Here is a 19812-nt window from a genome sequence, read left to right on the forward strand (position 1 = left end):
TCTTTTCAATATTGAATTCAATTTTATCCTGCTCAAGCCTAAATAGTGATCACTTCCAATTTCAAATCCTCTGCACTCTGGTGTCTTGCACCAGGGAGAAAACTTCACTAGCAACAATAACATAGTCAGTGAGACTTTTCTTATTCCTTGTCTCTTCTCTCCATGTGAATTTTTGTGCACATTTTTATGTTGGAACATGTCCTGAGCAGAAATCCAGAAGATTAGCCTCGTATTTTGTGTTGAATACTATGACTACTCCTTCTTTTTCTTGATTGTCATTGCCTGAATATAACATTTTGTATTTATTGTTCAGAAAGATCTCACCTATTTTTGTCTTTTTTGTTTCAGTCATCCCTATTATGTCCATCTGGTACTTCTCTAATTCCTCAGCTAGCTCCATTTCTTTGCCATTCAGGCATTTTATGTTGATAGTACCGATCTTTAACTCTGGTGATGTTGAGTTGTGGTTTGTTTTCAGATTTGTTCCAGTAGCTGACTTTTTTTGCTGTTCGCCCTGGTTTCCTGGCAAAAACAACGGGGGGCCTTGTTTAACCAGACAACGCCCCAGCCGGCATGAAATTTTGTCATGTTGTACCATCATTTTTTATTTTGGTTTAACCAATAAGAATACAATTTGATCGGCTAAATCCCAAATTGCCAGCCCATTCTCGTTCATTCAGTATCCAAGTAGATACTCAACAGGGTGCACCACGAGAAGGTGAGGATTGGACATTAGGTCAACAGCCCAGGTTGGTTCTCCGCATTCCTTTAAAGGCTATGTGGAGGTCTCCTCTCCTATACAACTTTGAGTTGTATAACTCAAAGTTATATAACTTTGACCCTTAAGCACCCTATACAGTTTAGTATAATTCAAAATTACTTGAAAATAAAACCATTATCATAGCAGCAATATTGTTCTAAAATAAAAACTATAACAAATGTTATATCTTTAATTGTAATGTCCAAATATTTAAAGGGGTGCTTAAGGGTCAAAGCTGGATAACTGAGAGGAGACCTCCACATAGTCTTTAAAGGAATGCCTAGAACCGACCAGGGTTTGTGACCTAATGCCCAATCCTCACCTTCTCGTGGTGCACCCTGTTTGTTCAGTATCCAGTACCTGGATACTGAACGAACGAGGACAGACTGGCAATTTGGGATCTAGCCGACCAAATTGTATTCTTATTGGCTTAAACCAATATACAAAATGATGGTACAACATGACAAAATTTCATGCCTGCTGGGGCATCGCCTGGTTAAACAAGGCCCTTGTTGTTTTCACCAGGTAACCAGAGCGAACAGCGAAAAGTCAGCTACTGGAACAAATCTGAAAACAAACCACAACTCAACATCACCAGAGTTAAAGATTGCTACTATCTTTAACTTTACGGAATTTTTTGATGCTTTAGAAAAAGCAACTCACAATGAAAAAGGAAAAGATGGTCCTTGTTGGGGATCTAAATAGCAGAGTAGGAAATGATTGTCACACATACAAACATATTTTGGGAAAATTTGGAGAAAAGAGCAAAGCCAATAATAATGGCAAATACCTGTTGGATTTCTGCTCAGGTAATGGACTGGTTATTACTAACACCATGTTCCAACATAAAATGCATAAATTCACTCGAGAGAAGAGGCAAGGAATAAGAAAAGTCTCATTGACTATGTTATTGTTGATAGTGATGTTTTCTCCATGGTGCTGGACATCAGAGTGTACAGAGGATTTGAAATTGGGAGCGATCACTATTTAGTTTTGAGCAGGATAAAATTGAATTTTATATTGAAAAGAATAACATGCAAGAAAGTTTTAAAGCAAATAAAAGTTGAGCAGCTCTCAGATGTGAACTGTAGTCTAAAATACACAAAGATTATTGAAAAAAAATGAAAGAGTTTGAGAACAGGAACCAAACCTTGAAGATTCAGTGGCAAGCCTTGAAGAAAACCCTGATTGATTCAGCCAGAGAGGCATGTGGTGAGGTAGTCTGCAGGGATAGAAAAATCAGAACTCTATGGTGAACACAGGAAGTTAAAGAGGCTGTGAAGGAAAAGAAGAAAGCATATCAAAAGTTCTTGGCAAATAAGTCAGCTTTTGCTCTTAGAGAATACAGAAACAAATGTAAGAAAGCGAAATACTGTGTAAAACTAGCTAAACAGAAGAGGAATTTGGCAAGAATATAGAAAATAAATATCAAGAAGGTGGTAAGATATTCTGGAAGTTATTGAAGAAGCTTAGAAATGGAGGAAAGAGTGCTGTAAAAGGAGTTAGAGATGATAAAGGTGACATGAAAACGGGAGAAAAGGATATCCTTGAAGTATGGAGTAATTACTTCGAAAAATTGCTAAATGAAACAAGCAGTGATGACAGCACAGTGATAAAAAAAACACTGACCAGGCATGCAGTCAGTAATACATATCCATACTTGAAGTAGAAAAAGCCATCAAAGGCTTGAAATGTGGAAAGGCAGCAGGAGTAGATGATATTTGACCAGAAATGCTGAAGTATGATGATATAAGATTCTTACAGTAGCTGCACTGCATAGTTCAGAAAGCCTGGACAGAGGAACGAATTCCTGATGATTGGAGTAGAGCTCTCATAGTATCCCATATATAAAATGGGAAATAAAACTGAATGTGAGAATTACAGAGGTATTTCCCTACTGAGTGTTCCTGGCAAGATCTATGCAAGTATACTTGAGAAACGGTTGAGAAGAATTGTGGAAGAAAAGCTTAATGAAGAACAAGCTGGATTCAGGCCAAATAGAGGCCGTCAGGATCTGATCTTCACTTTACGACAAATAGTCGAGAAAGCATGGGAATATAACAAAGATCTGTATTTAAGTTATGTCGATGTGGAAAAGGCATATGACAAGGTGCCAAGAGAGGAGCTATTCCATACTTTACAGTTATGTTGTGTCAATGGAGCATTATATGAAGCAATACTTAGTCTTTATTTGAGTTGTAAGTCAGCAGTTAGAATTGAAGGAAGTACAGGAAGATAGTTTAATATTAAATCTGGTGTGAGACAAGGATGCACGTTATACCCTCTGTTATTCATTATCTGTATGGATCAAATAAAGACTAAGTATTTATTTGATCCATATCTCCAATTCTGATATTAACATGATATCAGAATTTTAGACGTTAATGTGAGCTCTTTTCTTTATGCGGACGATGTTATACTTCTAAATAAATCCACTACAAGTTTGCATGATTCCTTGACTAAATTGAATAACTTGTAATAGATATGGTATGAAGGTCAGCATTAAAAAGACAAAGACAATGAAAATAGGTAGACTTGTTGAAAATGTCAACTGTGTTTTGAACGGGGAACCTGTGGAACAAGTAAAACATTTCAGCGACTTAGGCACGATTTTTAGTGAAGATGGTAATTTAAGTATGGTAATAGACAACAATCAAAAAAGCTGGTATGATAGGAAGTCAATTGAATAAATTCATATGGAATAAGAGAGAAATTAGTAGGAAGTATTTTACCTTGGGTTAAATAAAGTCGATATGCCCAAAAAGAGTAATCGTGATGAATGACTTTAATCTAACAAGTGCAGGCGCAAACTTGACTTGTTTGTCTGTTTGCTTACTTGGGAAATGGAGTAAAACCAGGTTTAACTGGTAATTAATTTACGGAATTAACAACGCATATGAAGTATTTAATTAAAGATAACTTTAATGAATCACTTCTGTATTTCGGCAATGTCACATTGCCATCTTCAGGAACATAAAGATATGGTACGTGCACTAAGGAACTAACAAAGCAAATGAGGAAGAATGTAAGAAACTAATTTTGTTCCTTAAGTCCTAGTGGTGCCCTCTTGCGGGCTAATTTGGTAGTCTTGGCAGTTGGGCTGAAGTTCTCATAATGAAAGTCTCCCAAATTTGGGGCAGTTTCATGCACCCAAATTTGTTGAGGTTAAAAACGTTTTTTAGAGCTGCTGAAGATTCTTTGAATAATCTTTTGTATTTAAACTTGCTGCGATGGATTATTTTTGTTTTCTTCCATCGAATTTTATGGTGGGTATCTAAGGCATGGTCTGCCAACCCAGAGCGGCTGTACTGGTGAAACCGGATGTAGTCTTGGTGTTCTGAAATCCTGATATTTGTTGTTCTGCCTGTTTGGCCAAAGTAGGACAATTTGCAGCTGCAAGGGACCTGGTATACACCAGGTAGGTCTAGGGGAAGTGGTTGGTCTTTGGTAGAGTGGATAAGGGATGCCAACTTTTTATATGGTCTGTAACAGGAAGTAAGGTCATATTTTTTGAGGATATTAGTTATTTTTTCAGAGGTGCGTGCCCTGGATGTAGGGGATAGTGATAGACTTGGTGTAGTCTTTATTGTGGAGGGGGGGAGGGGGGTTGTGGTTTACAGGTTTTAGTATTTTTTGGATTTTTTTGGGGTTATAGCCATTGGCTAAGAAAGTGTTGAGGATGTGGTTTAGTTCCATAGTCAGGGCCTTGTCATCTGAGCAGATTAATTTTGCCCTGTTATATAGTGTTTTTATCACCCCATATTGTTGTGAGGGGGGGTGGGATTGCTGGTGAATGTATCTGCCAGTGTGGGTGAGTTTTCTGTAAACAGAGAAAACCAAAGATCCATCAAGCTGGCGGGTGATTAAAGTGTCTAGGAAGGGGAGGGTGTTGTTTTCCTCTTTTTCTAAGGTGAACTGGATTCTGGGATGTTGGTTGTTTAAGTGTGTTAGGAAGGAGTGGAGTGTGTCTGAGCCATGTGGCCAAATAGCAAACACATCATCCACATAACGAAGCCAAATAGTGGGTTTTTGTGGGGCAGAGTTGAAGGCTTTCTCTTCAAATGTCTCCATAAAGAAATTAGCCAAGGGTGAGGAAAGTGGTGAACCCATGGCTGTCCCCTCTATCTGTTTGTAGAACTTTCCTTGCCAAACGAAATAGCCTGAGTTCATTGTGAACTGAAATAAGGCTGAGATATCGGGAGGAAACTTGGCTTGGATGAGCTCAAGGGTTTCTTTGAGTGGGACATTAGTGAATAGGGAGGAGACGTCAAAACTGACCATTATGTCAGTGTGTTGGAGTGTGAGGTTTTCTATACTGGCTTTAAAGTGGGCTGAGTTTTTTATGTGTGATGGTGTGTTGCCAGTGTAGTGTGTGAGCGTTTTGGCTAAATGTTTGGCTAATTTATATGTGGGGGAATCAATGCCATCCACTATGGGACGCAATGGCACATTTTGTTTATGTATTTTTGGGAGTCCATATAATCGGGGGGTCTAGAGTTATAAGGTTTAAGTTTGTTGGTGACTTCCACAGGCCAAGAAGTGACCTTCTTAAGGAGTCTGTGGATAGTTCTAATCTGAGAGTTGGTTGGATTATATTCAATGGGGAGGTAAGTAGTACGGTCTCGTATTAAAGAATTTAGCTTACCTTTGTAGTCTTTTTGATTGAGTACCACAGTGGTGCTTCCCTTATCAGCTTTGGTGATTACTATTTTTTTGTTGTTTTTTAATTCTTGTAGGGCTGTATATTCGTTTTTGGATAAGTTGGATTTCGGAGGTTTGGCTTTAGTGAGAACACCGACTACATCCAGTCTCACGTTGTTGGCGATATGGTTAGGCAGGTTGCGAATTCCACGCTCTATTATTAGCGTTAGCAATGCTAATCTCAAGGGGTATGGTCACTTAAACAGAATGGACGAGGAAAGATTAGCAAAACAAGTGTTCTCTGCCAGGTTGGCAGGAAAACGACCCAGAGGAAGACCAGATATAGGTTGATTGATACGGTACAAAGTTTCTTAGACGATAGAAATATAACATCTGATAATGTTGGAGTTTTGACAAGTAACAGACTGATTTGGAGGAAAATTATAGATAGGAAGTTAGTAATGATGTAAATTTTTCATGTAGTGCTATCATGTCCTGTACACCCCTTGAGAGTACATGTCAGGAATTTGATGATGATGATGAAATATTTAAAGAGACGGAGTAAACATGATAATCACTACGAACACTCTACTGGCGCAAACTGCATATAAACAACAGTGGAACTGGGTGACGGACAGTTCTGCGTTACGCTAATAGCTCACATCTCACAATGACGTGCATATGCTTGCGCACATACCAAATACTAGCAATATGGCACTGTGGTAAACCCAGTGCTGCTAACGTCCTTTGCCCTCCTAAGTGCTACAAGATCAATTTTATTATTTTTTATACAAAATAAGAGAATTATATATGATTGTTGATGATAAAATTAAATATTACAAGCAAATAAAAATAATTTAATAAATATATTTATATAACGAGAAAAATTGGGGGTTCTGCAGTGCCTATGCACAAGCTGCCCCTGAAGAATATACAAAAGAGCATGAAAGTAACTTATGTCTGTGCACAAATGCTAAGAGTATCAGAAACAAAGGAGCTTAGTTTTTTGCTGTGGTTAATATATTGGGACCTTATATAAGGTCCCAATTTCATAACTCACTGAATTCATTTTTAGATATCATTACAGCACACCCCATGCTATCCCGTCTATTTTTCCTAAAAATACTGTTCTCTTTACACTTATTACCAGTTAGTATGTCTCATATATTTCTGATAGCCAGGTCATATTAGTGTCTTTAATATATTGGGACCTTATATTGTAGACACTAATATGACCTGGCTATCAGAAATATATGAGACATACTAACTGGTAATAAGTGTAAAGAGAACAGTATTTTTAGGAAAAATAGACGGGATAGCATGGGGTGTGCTGTAATGATATCTAAAAATGAATTCAGTGAGTTATGAGACCTATGGTTGTAATACTAGTAATAGTATTTCATGTGACAGTGAGTTTGAAGCCATCTGCTGTGAGGTAGAATCTGACAAGATCAAATACATTACGGGGTGTTGTTACACTCCTGATGGATCAGTTTCTAGTGACGAAGAAATGTAAAGCCAAATAAAGTCGATATGCCCAAAAAGAGTAATCGTGATGAGAGACTTTAATTATCTGAAATCGATTGGGTAGCTGTGAAATTGCATAAAGAGAATGAAACTAAATTATTATTATTATTTATTTCATCACATCTTCAAGGAGTCCAAAGTCTCATCGAGGGAGGGAACCTACTCTTTAACTCTGTCTTCACCATTTCATCCACCAACTACTCTGAACTGCTACTATCACATCATCTATGATGTGGTAGCAGCAGTTCAGTGTAGCATTTTTTGTGTGTAAATGACCCATTGCAGACAAAAAAAAAAAAAAAAAAAAACACCTAGTATTTTTTGTCTGTAAATTGTATGTGTTCTGAAAGCCAGTTTGTCTGTACACAAGATGAAAAACTCAAATTTATTGAGCTGTTGTGATATAACTTCCTTAAACAGTATGTGACAGAAAGAACTTGTGGTCAATGAGTGTTAGATCTAATTATAGTGTCAGAGGTGGTTTCAATAAAACACGTAACTATTCTGCTTCTGGCTGTTGATAGTGATGATGCGATGCTCACTTGGGAAGTAGCTAAGTTTATGAATGTTCCATTTAGATTACATGCTAAACTACAAAGCAGGAAATTATGACCACCTGAAGAGTATGCTAGGTTGTGAACTATAATATCAGTTGTTGGATGGGAAGGATGTTGACGAAGCATTTAAAAAATATTTAAATTATGTGACATCATAATGTGTCTCTGGAGATCGAAGAATAAATGCAGCAGGAGTGAAATGGATGTGTAATCTAATTAAGCAAGAGATTTGTAATAAAAAAATGTTGTGGAAGCAATGCTGTGTACATATGGGTGATGTTAATTATAAGCAGTACACCAGAAGAGTCAGAAGTGTTGTATGGAAAGCTAAGTCTGAGTATGAAAAGAAACTGGCTCGCAAGAGAAAGATAACCTAAAAGAATTCTGTTGTTATGCTGCAAGTAAAAGAAAGAGTGAATTTGAATGATGGTATGCAGGTGAGTAGGCATTTTGTTAAAAGCTATCAACCTCGTATATGTAACATTGAAGTCATTGCTACCTCTTCACTGTGTGAGGAAACTGAAGTGTATGAGGAGGAAGTACTAGAAGCTGTTGCACCAACTGAATAAGAATTCTGCAATAGGAACTGATGGGATATCAGCAGGGATGCTAAGAGTGTTCACTTGAACGGGCTATATAATTTTAGTGTCAGAACAGGGAAGATTCCACAGTAGTGGAAGGAATGTATAGTAATCCCAGTGCATGGTGGTTCAAAGACCGATGTATCCAACTGTTGACCAATCAGTATCTCAGAAGTGTTGAAGATTTTGGAAAAGTTGGTTGGAGCTCACATTCAGAAATATTTAATCTTTAAAGGCGCCTGTGGCATGACTATAAATAATAAATTACACAATAACGACAGTAATTAACTTTAATGAAATGAATGTATGTACAGATATTTCGTATGGAAAATAACCATACATCATCAGTGTGTAGAAACAAGCAATCAAAGGAACCAGATTACAAAGTACATACAGCATTCGGTGGTTTGCCAATTAAAAACTGTTGCCGCTTACTAGAAATTAGTGTTAATAAATAATGTTATTAAAAATAGTTTTTTAATAATATTATTTATTAATACTAATTTCTAGCATGTGGCAACAGTTTTTAATTGGTAAACCACTGACTGCTGTATGTACTTTGTAATCCAGTTCCTTTTGATTGCTTGTTTCTACACACTGATGATGTACTGTTATTTTCAGTACAAAATATCTATACTTTCATTTCATTAAAGTTAATTACTGTGGTTATCGTGTAATTTATTATTCAGAAATTTGCTGACAGAGAATCTCTACTTTGCAACGAACAGCATGGGTTTACTAAGGGAAGATCATGTTTTAGCAACTTACATTGTATAATAATGTTGCCACTGAGTTAGACAAGGGGGAATGGATACACTGTGGTACTTTTGGATATTGTTAATGCTTTTGACAGAATACAGAATGGAATACTGTTGCATAAATTGGAGAATATGGTTTGGATTATAAATTATTGATGTGGATAAGAGGATGACTGACTGACAGATATCAAAAAGTCATATATGGGGTAGTGAATCTTGCAGATGTCTCAGCATTGAATCTTGAGAGCAGATGTCTCAAGGATTACTTGGTCCATTGTTATTCAGTCTATACATTAATGACATTGGGAAGGATTAGCATGTGACATACAGTTATTTGCTGATGATGCAAAGATAGGTAGGGTAATCAGGAGTGCTGCTGATATGGTACTTGTAGAATGATTTGAATAGGCTGGAATTTTGTGGGCATGACCATAATTCCAGCTAAATGGCTGTCAGTTCAATGTTAATAAATGTAAAGTCATGCACTTTTGTGTGATTAGATATCCAATATCATATTATATTGGTTGGATTATGCCAGAAGAACTAATTTGGCTAGGGTTTTTGGAGTTTTAGCAGACAGAAAGTCAAAGTTCACGGGTCATATAGCAAAGAATATAAATGCAACTCAGAGAATAATTGCAATGCTGAAACGAACCTTGATACTACTGTAAAGATAAGGAAGTCATATTGCCTCTTTACAAGGCCTTGAAAAGCCTTCACTTGGACTATTGCATGCAGGTCTGGTCTCCTGGTTTCCGTGGTAATTGTGATACAGTGGAGAGAGAGAGAGAGAGAGTGCATGTGAAAGTGTTAGAAATGATATCAGTATTGTGCAATACTGATTATCAAGGCAGATTGAGAATTTGTAGACTGCAGACACACAAATAGGAAAAAGAGGGGGGTGATATGATTGAGAGTTACAAACTTCTGAAAGGGTTCCATAGAATTTCAGCAGATGGAATTTTTTATTTTATGAAGGGTGGACAAAGAACGCAAGGCCATCCTTGGTAGTTGAAAATTAATGCTGTCAGGAAGGGGTGAGGGCTAGAAATGCATGATTGGAATAGATTACCATTGGATGTTGTGTGTGCAAGTAGCATGAATGAATTCAGAAACAGGTATGACAGCTGTTGTAAGTAGTGTGGCCTCCCTCAATGAGTTCCTGATTTTATGGAGTCTCTCAATAATAATAATAATAATAATCATAGTAATCACCAGTATACAGTCAAGAGTTGAAATTATCATATCCAATTTTGATATTTAATGCCACTTTTCTTTGTAATGTGATCCATATAGATGATGAACAACAGGGTGATATGCACCTTTTGTTTCACACCTAATTTTACAGCAAACCATCTTCATGTACTGCCTTCAACTCTAACTGCTAACTTAACTTAAATATAGACTGTGTATTGCTCAAGATATCCTGTTTATCCCGTATAGTTTAAAACAGCTTTTCTGTTGGTACTTTGTCATATGTCATTTTCCTGATGTACAACACTTAAATACAGATCCATGTTATATTCCCACGATTTCTCAACTGTTTGACTTGAAGTGAAAATCTGATACTGATATCCCCTATTTGCTAGGTTGACAGTGTGCTGAAAAGTTGTGATAATCACCATTAAGGAATTGAGGTAGAACCATGTAACTTGCACATTATTCTATATATTCCCCGCGAAGTGTTATACACTTGTTACTATGCTTCTGTGTCATTTGCAATCTCTTCAAAAAAAGTCTTGGTGCACAAACCAGTCCTCAGCTGTTGATATGACTTCATCATCTGTTATAAATTTTGTTCCTTTGAAGTGCTTCTTAAAACTTGGGAATAGGAAATAGTCAGATGGGGCCAGGTCTGGCAAATAGGACTGGTGAGGCAGACATTGAAACCCCAAATTGTGTATTGTCTGTTGGAAAGGATCATACCATCCATATACCAAAAGACACTGGCAAGAACCTTCCCTGCTGACTTGAGTTCAGAACTTCTTTGGCCATGGAGAGCCTTTGTGTCTCCACTCCACTACATTGACTGTTGTTTGGTCTCTGAGTTACCATGTTTCATCAACAGTCACAATATGAGCCAAAAAATTGGCACCTGATTTCTCAGAATGACTCAAAATCCCTTGAGATGACAGCACGCATTCTCTCTTTTGGTCAGTATTCAAATATTTAGAGACTGACTTCACTAAAAGCTTCTGCATGTCCAGATGTTGGTGGATAATGACTCCAATTCATTCCTTGGATATCCCCAGAATCTGTGCAATGTTTTTGGTTGTTATTCGTCTATCATCAAGGATCATGACATGCACTGCCTTGATGTTTTCAGGTGTGATCACTGTGGATGGTCTTTCTGACCTGGGGGAAAATCTGTTGTTTCAGGATGTCCAGTTTTAAACTTGGCTACCCACTTGCCAACTGTTGGATATGCCGGGGCACATAATCCAGTCCCCTAAAGTCTCGCACAAAGTTTGGTGAATCTCAGTTGTGGACTTTTTTTGCAGTACGAAAAACTTGATGATGGCTTTCACTTCTGTGTCTTTGAATTTCTTGAAAAACGTCTGACATCTCTTCTTTATATATCCTAAAAGAAAAAGAACAAATTATTACTTTATGAAACATGGGAGTTAGAGTTTTAAAATATTTTCTTTCTTATGATTATATCAGTTACATTAATATAATTTTTGTTCTAGGTGTTTATCAGATCTTTTCAGCCTCCCCTCATATTCTTCCAGTGTTTCTTAGCCTCTTCTCAGGTATGTTTGCATAATCTTACCTGGAATATTCATTAAGGAAATTCTGTTGTAATTCTCATCTTCAGTTTTATTCCCTTTTTATATAATAGATGGATAGTATGAGAACTCTGTCATCTGGAATTTGACCTTCTTGACAAGCTTCTGAGTTGTTCAGTGACAGCCACCATAAAACTTTTATACCTCTGTACTGAGTATCATGTACAGCTGCCTCCCCACATTTCTTGTTTTCCTGTGGTTATTTTTTTTTCTACCTCAAATATTAATATGTACTCCTGATTGCATTGTTCTTGAGTATTTTCTACCATAGTTTTCATATCATCTTTATCATCTGATTCCTTCCTCCATTTCTTAGCTTTTTCAGTAAGTTACAGAACATTTTTGTCACATTACAGATACTTATCTTCTACATTCTTACCAAAGTTTTCCTATGACTTTCTTCATCGAGTTACTTTTACCCACTTATTTGCTTTCATATATATATTCTCTAAGGGTATGATAACTGACTTGCTTGGAACTTATGATCCACTTCCTTGTTTTCCAGGATTGCCTCTTTAACTTCTTGAGTCCACCATGGAGTTCTGATTTTTTTCTATCCTCACAACTTCACATGCCTCTCTGTCTAAATCAATCTAAAAAATGCAGTACAGGTAACTTTCATTACATGCAGGAGTTGTGTTCTCAAGAATTGCTTCGTGTATGAAAAATGTGTAAACGAGGAAGCTTACAACATGGGATAGCAGAGGTTGTGTTCCCAAACAAGTGAGATTCTGATCTTTGAAGATCAGAATCTCACTTGTTTGGGAACACAACACAGTTTAATCGAAAATACACCTACTTTTCATACATGTTAAGGCATGAGAGTAGTAAATAAAATATTCAGTATATATTTAAAACCAATAACAATTAAAGGGAAACTTTATTGTCAAGATTAATACATTGTAACCACATCTTTAGCTGGCATGCTGAAGTTGAAGGCTCATAGGAAGTTGAAAGCCACATTTTCAATAACTTCTCAATGGAAACCTGACTTTCATATTTTTTGGGTGGGAACAACAAAAAATGTGTGGTTCCCACCCATGGGAACCACACATTAAAAAAAAAGTTAGCAAATGAAGCTCAAAAAAATCTTAGTGAGTTTTTTTATATATGTGAACAGTAGAAGGGAGGATGATATACACATACTAGCCACTGAATTAGAAACCTTTATGCAAATGTACATAAACGTCACTTAAGCAGCATATATGCAAAATACTTAATTATATGTGTTACCACACGTTCTAGGCAACTATTTAAGAATGTTGCTGGTCAATAATTTTCATAGTGTTAATCACAATGGGGAAAAACAAAGTATCTTTCAAGTTCGATAAAGGTCTTCTTGTGGGTGCCCTTCTGGCTGGAGCCACAATTTTGAAAACATATGAACTGACTTGTTTCTCAAAAGGTGAAATATCATCATCACAAACCATGGGCTCACTACCCGTTGGTGTCCGATGCCTCCTTCACTATCTTCTTCCACCTTTCTTTGTCCTATGCACAGTGTTGCGGTATCTGTACACCCATTCCACACTAGTCCTTTATGTCGTCTATCCATTCTCTGTATAGTCTACCTCTTCTGTTCACACCTTCCCTAATACCAAACACGAATGTCTTTATCTTCCAGTCCTTGCTCATTCTGCAAATGTGTCCAAATAATTGCAGCTTCTGTTGTATAATCTTCTGCATTAGATTCTCCTTTGGTTGTATCTTCTGATAGAGCTCTTCATTTGTGACTTTCTGTACCCATCTTATTCTTAGAATCTTCCTGTAACAAGTTCTTTCAAATGCCAAAATTCTTTTTCTTGATTCCTTATTTATTACCCACTTTCAGATCCATACAGTACACAACTAAAGATGCATGTTTCCAGTATTCTTAGTTTTGTTTGCAGGCTGATCACTTTACTTTTCCAGATGTTATCCATGGCCTTCAGATTTGTTCTTCCCTTTACAAGCCTGAACTTTATTTCTTTTTTACAGTCCAAATTATATGTCATTTTACTTCCCAAATATGTGAATTGTTCTACATTTTCTGTATCAATTCCATTCACTTGTATCTTTTGTTTCATGTTTTGCTCACCAAAGACAATTTGTTTTTTCCAAGTCCAAATCTTTTTTCTTCTTCATTTAACAGTTTCAATGTTTTTTGTAGTTCTCTTTCACCTTCTTCAATAATAACAATGCCATCTGCAAATCTTAGATTGTTAATTCTCATCCCATGCACTGATATTCCTTTTGCATCTCTCTTGATTTTATCCATTGCTCTTTCTAAATGTGCGATGAAAATGCTTGGCAATATTGGATCCCCGTGTCTAGTACCTCTGCTTGTTTTAAACCATTTCCCCCACATCATCATCTATTCTAGCTGCTGCAACTGCATTCTTGTAAACATCTTTTAATATAGCTATTAGTTTTCTGTCAATTCCATAGGATTCTAGCACTGCTAATGTCATTTTCTGGTCGATACTGTCAAATGCCTTCTGAAAATCAACAAAGCAGGTATGTTTGTTTTTGTTTTTTTCTCCTAGCTTTTTCTGCTATTAACTGCATTGTCAAAATCTGTTGAATTGTAGTTCTGTCTTTCCTAAATTCTGCTTGCTCATCTGTAAGGTATGCTTCCAATTGTGTTCTCAATCTTTCTGTCAATATTATCACCATCGCCTTACCAAGATGACTTGTAAAGGCAATTGTTCTATATCCCGGGATATAGAAAGTGAAATCAGTGGAAAAATAACCCACATTGCTTGTCTAAGAGGCATAACTGTGGTGCTAAGGCAGTCTATTATCAGGAGCAAGATCACCATTGTCTGAAAGCTTGTACATATGAACAAACAAATGTTCCTGTGTTATGCATAGCCACTGCTGTTCCCAACCCAAATCTCACCAAACTATGCGCAGGGAATTGAAGATCAGCAGTGGCTATGCATAACATGCCTATATGTAAAATAAAAGTTTCTAATTTAGTGTCCAATATGTGTAGAAGAGAGAGATGTGTTAAATGAGCATTTCATTAAAGTATTCTGATGCAGAACTTGAGGGTAGTGGGAAGTGGAGAAGAACCACTGATGATGAGTGAGGAATTGAGTTAACTTATGTCAATAATCAACTTATAATGTCAGTAGTCAATAATGCCACTACAGGACTGGATGGTATATCACCACATCATATGTCTTGAGGGAGTGTTCCAGGGAGTTAGCACCAACGTTAACTTAACATGAGTTTTAGATTGGCCCGAATTCCAAAGTGGAAAGCTGACAAAATGGTTCTGCTTTATAAAGGGGAATTTAAGACTAAGTCTTTAAGTTATAGGCCAATCTGCTTGCCTTGAGTTTTAGTCTAGATGTTAGAGAGGCTAGTAAGGACCAGGATTCAGAACTGGACTGACAGTAGCAGAATTCTCTTGGAAAGACAACATGGGTTTGCTAAACAAAGATCTTGTTTTAGTAATCTGTTACTTATTATAACAATAAGTGACAATTGGGCAAGGGGGATTCATACACAGTAGTATATTTAGATTTTGCTCTGGTCTTTGATAGATTGCCACGTGACAAGCTGGTAATTAAACTGCAGCAGATGGGGTTGGAGTAAATTAATGTATTGGATTGGAGATGGGCTGTCTGATAGGTATTAACAAGTTGGTCTTATGGTATTTTTTGAGGCCATTGTTGTATGTAAATGACATTGGAAGGGGCTTGAATAGTGATACATTTGTATGCAAATGATGCAGAGTTAGAGAGAGCTATGAGTAGTACGTGGATTGTAGCCTTCAAGAGGACATGAATGCTCTGGGTGAATGGGTGAATTTATGGGGATGCCAGTTCAGTGTAGTGAAGTGTAAGGTTTAAAAATTTGGGAGGCAAACATGGGATGCAGAGTATAAGATTGGTGAGGATATTTTACCAGGAGTAGAGGAGATGAGATCTGGGAATAATGGATAGGAACCTGAAATTTTGGGGATATTTTGCTAAAATGGCAAGGACAGAACAGTGGATTATGACAATGATTCAGAGAACACTAACATGTACAATGGAATCATCCTTACTTCTACAAGTCTTTAATCAGGCAAAAAATCCTTGCACAGATGTGGTTGCCTGATTTTTCAAAGGATCATGATTGGAGAGGGTTCAGAGGAGATTGAGTTGGTTTTAGTTCTCTGGAATACGGAACATGAGGACAGATTTAGAGTGCAAATTGCAGATCCTATTGGATAGAAGGAAGGTGCAGAGATATGTTCAGTTCATATAAGTTGGTAAGGGATAATTACCAGATTAATGTGGATAAGATTTTTCATAGAATGGCTGTAGATAGGAGAACAACAGATCTGAGTAATAATAATAATAATATTCTGCAAATATCTGCATGTTACTAACTACAGAACTGCTATTGTTAGTTCTTCCACTCTTCTCTAAGTTGAAACATGTGCAACAACCATTATTGAACATTTATTCACTCTCATTTCATTTTTCTTCATTCTTCTTTTGCTGCTTTTGAACAGCATCTTCCTCTCTTGTCAAGTATTCATTAAAATTACAATCTATGAGGTTTTGAAATTTAATGCTGAAAAGGTTTTTTTTTTTTTGTTTTGTTTTGTTTTGTTTGTTTTTATTACCTTTTCTTGACTTCCTTGCTTGAACAACTTCTTGTGTATGGGATTGCCAAAGGGGGAAAAAAAAGATATTTCTAAGTTGAAATGGTACGAACAATAAGATGTTAAGGTATTGATATGAAATTCATTTGCTGCATATCACACTAGAAAAAATAAGATAGGGATATATATGAAAGTGGCTAAAAGTAGGGTCAGCCAGGTTGAAGAATAGTTTCTTATGAGTAGCGGTAACAAAATTCATTTGGTAGAGAGGATTGGTGCATCCACTAATTTGTCATATTGAGTGAATTAAGAAGTGTAGTAGCTGTAGTGGATTTTCCACAGTGCAGCTAGCATTTCTTTAGAAGTCAATGATATTATACAAGTATATTTAATATATAATGTGTAATAAGCTTGCTTTTATTTTTCCTGATAAAACAACTTAAGAGTGGTTATTTATTTTTCAGATCTAGACCACACAGCTGATGTGCAGTAAGTATGCAGATATTTTAGGTCTTTGTTTGCAAATTAAAAAATTATATTCCAAGATGCTCCGTTAAAATTATTTTATATAAAAGGAAAGATTTTGAATTGTAACTGTTGCCTACGGATTTGTCACAAAGTGTATTACCTTCATGAAAACAAAGCTTTTTTTCTTTTCTTTCCCCATACCTATTTGTAACCTTATACTGTTTGATGTTTACTGGAAACTAATCAATCAAAGCATGACTCATGCTTTGACTAGTTCTCACCACTTACTACTTATCAAGTGATGACTCTTGGTATTTCTGATTTTCCTTCCTCCTTTTGATGAACTGCATTAATCCAGGTTATTAAATTAATATTTAGTGTTGGTAAAGCTAATATTGGTAGTTTACTGAAGACTAGATCATTAGAACTTTTGCATATAGCAAAATCCAAAAGAATTTTTTTTTTAATATAAATGTGTATAATGTAACAGAGTACATCATTGTTTTAATGAAAAATATGCAAAACACAATCTTTACAAAGGATTTTCATATTTGAATTCCATCATCATCAGTTTTTTGATAGCACCCTTGGGGGGGGGGGGTATACTGGCCTACTATGACAGTACTTGGATTCCAAAAATTCACTTGCAGTTTCTGTTTATTGTTTGTCATTCACTTTATTGCTTGTCATTCACATTCCTGTTTATTGTTTGTAATTCTCTTTAAAAAGAGAATTATATTCTCTTTTTCATTCTAAGTATACAACTTGCCATTGCTGCTAATAACTATTTCTTCATCAGTTCCCATGCACTGATGATATATCACCTTTCCAATTTCTCCATCCATAGAACTGTCCCAAACTGTCTATTCATCCTTCAAGTTAAAATCACATGGTCACTCTCTCGAACCAGGGGCAGAGTCAGCTCCTCTGATGCTATGACCAAATCCAAAACTTTTGAATCTCATATTCTTTCTATTACATGTTGCCTTAGACATTTGTTTCTTAAGAATTCCAGAAATTCCATTCCCTTACTACTATTACTAACTACTACATGCAGTTTCCTTTTCCTGATTTATATTGCTGTAATTAAAATCTCCCATAACAATCATTCTTTTTGCACTCGCCAAGCTCAGCTACCTAAATGTTCTTCACCATCTGTGCTCCTGGCACAGTAACGCATCATTAAATATCCTGTTCTGCCCACCTCCACCTCACACCATACGCTCTTAAACCATTAGTGGCATTGCTCTCCAAATACTTCACTTATCAATGGCTACACTTCACCACCACGTTGTCCGAAAAATGTTATGTCCTGCTACTTCTATTCCTGTCAGTATATCATCTTCTATCAACTATGTCTCACTGATCCCAATAATCTTTGGACAGGCTGAGGCTATCAGCTCCACCAATTCATTTCCTTTATTCAAGATACTCCTGACATTAGTATAAAGAAACATCAACTCATTGTTAGTGTTTCTATACCTGTCATTATTTCCTCCAGATGCCACTGGATTCTGCATTACACCATATGTTTCCTTTTCTCCCAATTGTCCCCTCCCCCTGCCACCATCTACCCTGATAATTCTAGTTTCCATGCACCAACATTCTCACTTATTCAGAGAACAACATTCCCTCCAAATGCCTGTGTCCTTTCTCATTGAAATGCAAGCCATCTCTTGCACACAGTTCTTTTTTGTCATCAAATGCACTCCAAGCATCCACACAATCAAAGTATCTCTTTTGACACATTCTGGCAATCATACCATTCATTATTGACACTTTTTTCCTCAACAGCTCTGCATTATCATACCTGAGTAACATACTATCTTCCCTCTCTCTGTCTGTTGCTATACAACCTGAGCATGAAACCTCGGATCTCTTGCCACCTGATTCATGCTTCCTCTAAGTCATTCGTACTTACCAATACGATCATCACATCCCTCGTTCAACTCATATATATATATATATATATATATATATATATATATATATATGAGTTGAAAGAGCACTCTCAACTTCTAAAAGCAGTCTCTTCCAATCAATCGACCTCTCCCTTCCTTCTCGATTACATTTATTCTTAATTTCTGTGGATGCCCTCCCATCCTTTCCCCACCTTCCATAAATATTTCATTTGCTGATATCCTGTATGATCCTTTCAGAAGTTTGAATCTCAATCATATCACCCCTCTTTCTCCTGTTTGCTGGTGTCTGCAATCCAAAAATTCTTAATCTGTATTTCACAATCTTGACATCTTTGACAGTTTCCTTTGCACTCTCTTTACTGTATCAGCATTGCCACAGAAACCAAGAGAACAGATCTGTGCACAGTTGTCCATGTGAAGTTATAGCCATTGCTTTGTAAGGGAATGAATATAACTTCACATGGCAAAATGATTTCTTACATTACATGTCAAAGCTTCAGTATTGCAATTCTCCTCTGAGTTGTATTTACGATCTTTGTTATATGGCCCTTGAACTTCAACTCCTTATCTACTAAAACTCCAAAAGCCCAAAAACATTATACCAAAGTGCATAACTTGATATTTACTAGCATTGAACTGTCAGTTTAATAGTATTGATTCACACCATAAGAATAATAAGAAAATAATATTTATTTAACTTATTTGCTGATATTGCACTGGTATTATATCCAGTGCCTTCAAAGCACAGAAAACAGTTCGTCACAGTACATGAACAGCAACAATTCAGTTAACAGTGGGGACCAGTTTAAGAAATTGTAATGGACAATACAAGGAACTAGAGTTTTAATTGGTACCATTTGTTTGTTGGATAAAGAGAGCAAGAGACAGCAGGGGGGAGGGTATTAATTTTATCTTAAAATGAGTGTCTCCCAAATTTTTGGTTAATTAATACAACCATACTTCTTAAGGTTTGGTGAATATTTTGAAGCTGATGATTCCAAAAATAATCTGTCTGATTTATAATGACTTCTGTGCAGCACTTTCGTTTTCTTCCATCCATTTGATTCTTGATGTTCAAAAGGAGCAAGTCATTGATTGATTTGATTACAATAGAAAATTAGCACTTCTTCTAACAGATCTATGTATCAAGAAATTAGCCATAATCCTACTACTGGTGAATAAACAGTTCAACAAATTGAACTGTTTATTAGAGGAAGTCACAAG

The 19812-nt window shown here is 36.4% G+C and overlaps 1 long non-coding RNA gene across 1 annotated transcript in view; it reads left to right on the forward strand.

The window, feature by feature from the left end:
* The window catches only part of LOC150107035 (uncharacterized), a 61137-nt gene that overhangs the window by 16569 nt on the left and 24756 nt on the right, over nt 1-19812 (forward strand). Inside the window, exon 2 of the long non-coding RNA XR_016548343.1 lies at nt 16663-16687. This is a non-coding gene — a long non-coding RNA (uncharacterized LOC150107035). The remainder of the gene's footprint in view (nt 1-16662; nt 16688-19812) is intronic.

This window comes from Typopeltis vanoorti, chromosome 5 (assembly GCF_054136105.1).
Source record: "Typopeltis vanoorti isolate ZY-2024b chromosome 5, IOZ_Tvanoo_1.0, whole genome shotgun sequence".
NCBI lineage: Eukaryota > Metazoa > Arthropoda > Arachnida > Uropygi > Thelyphonidae > Typopeltis > Typopeltis vanoorti.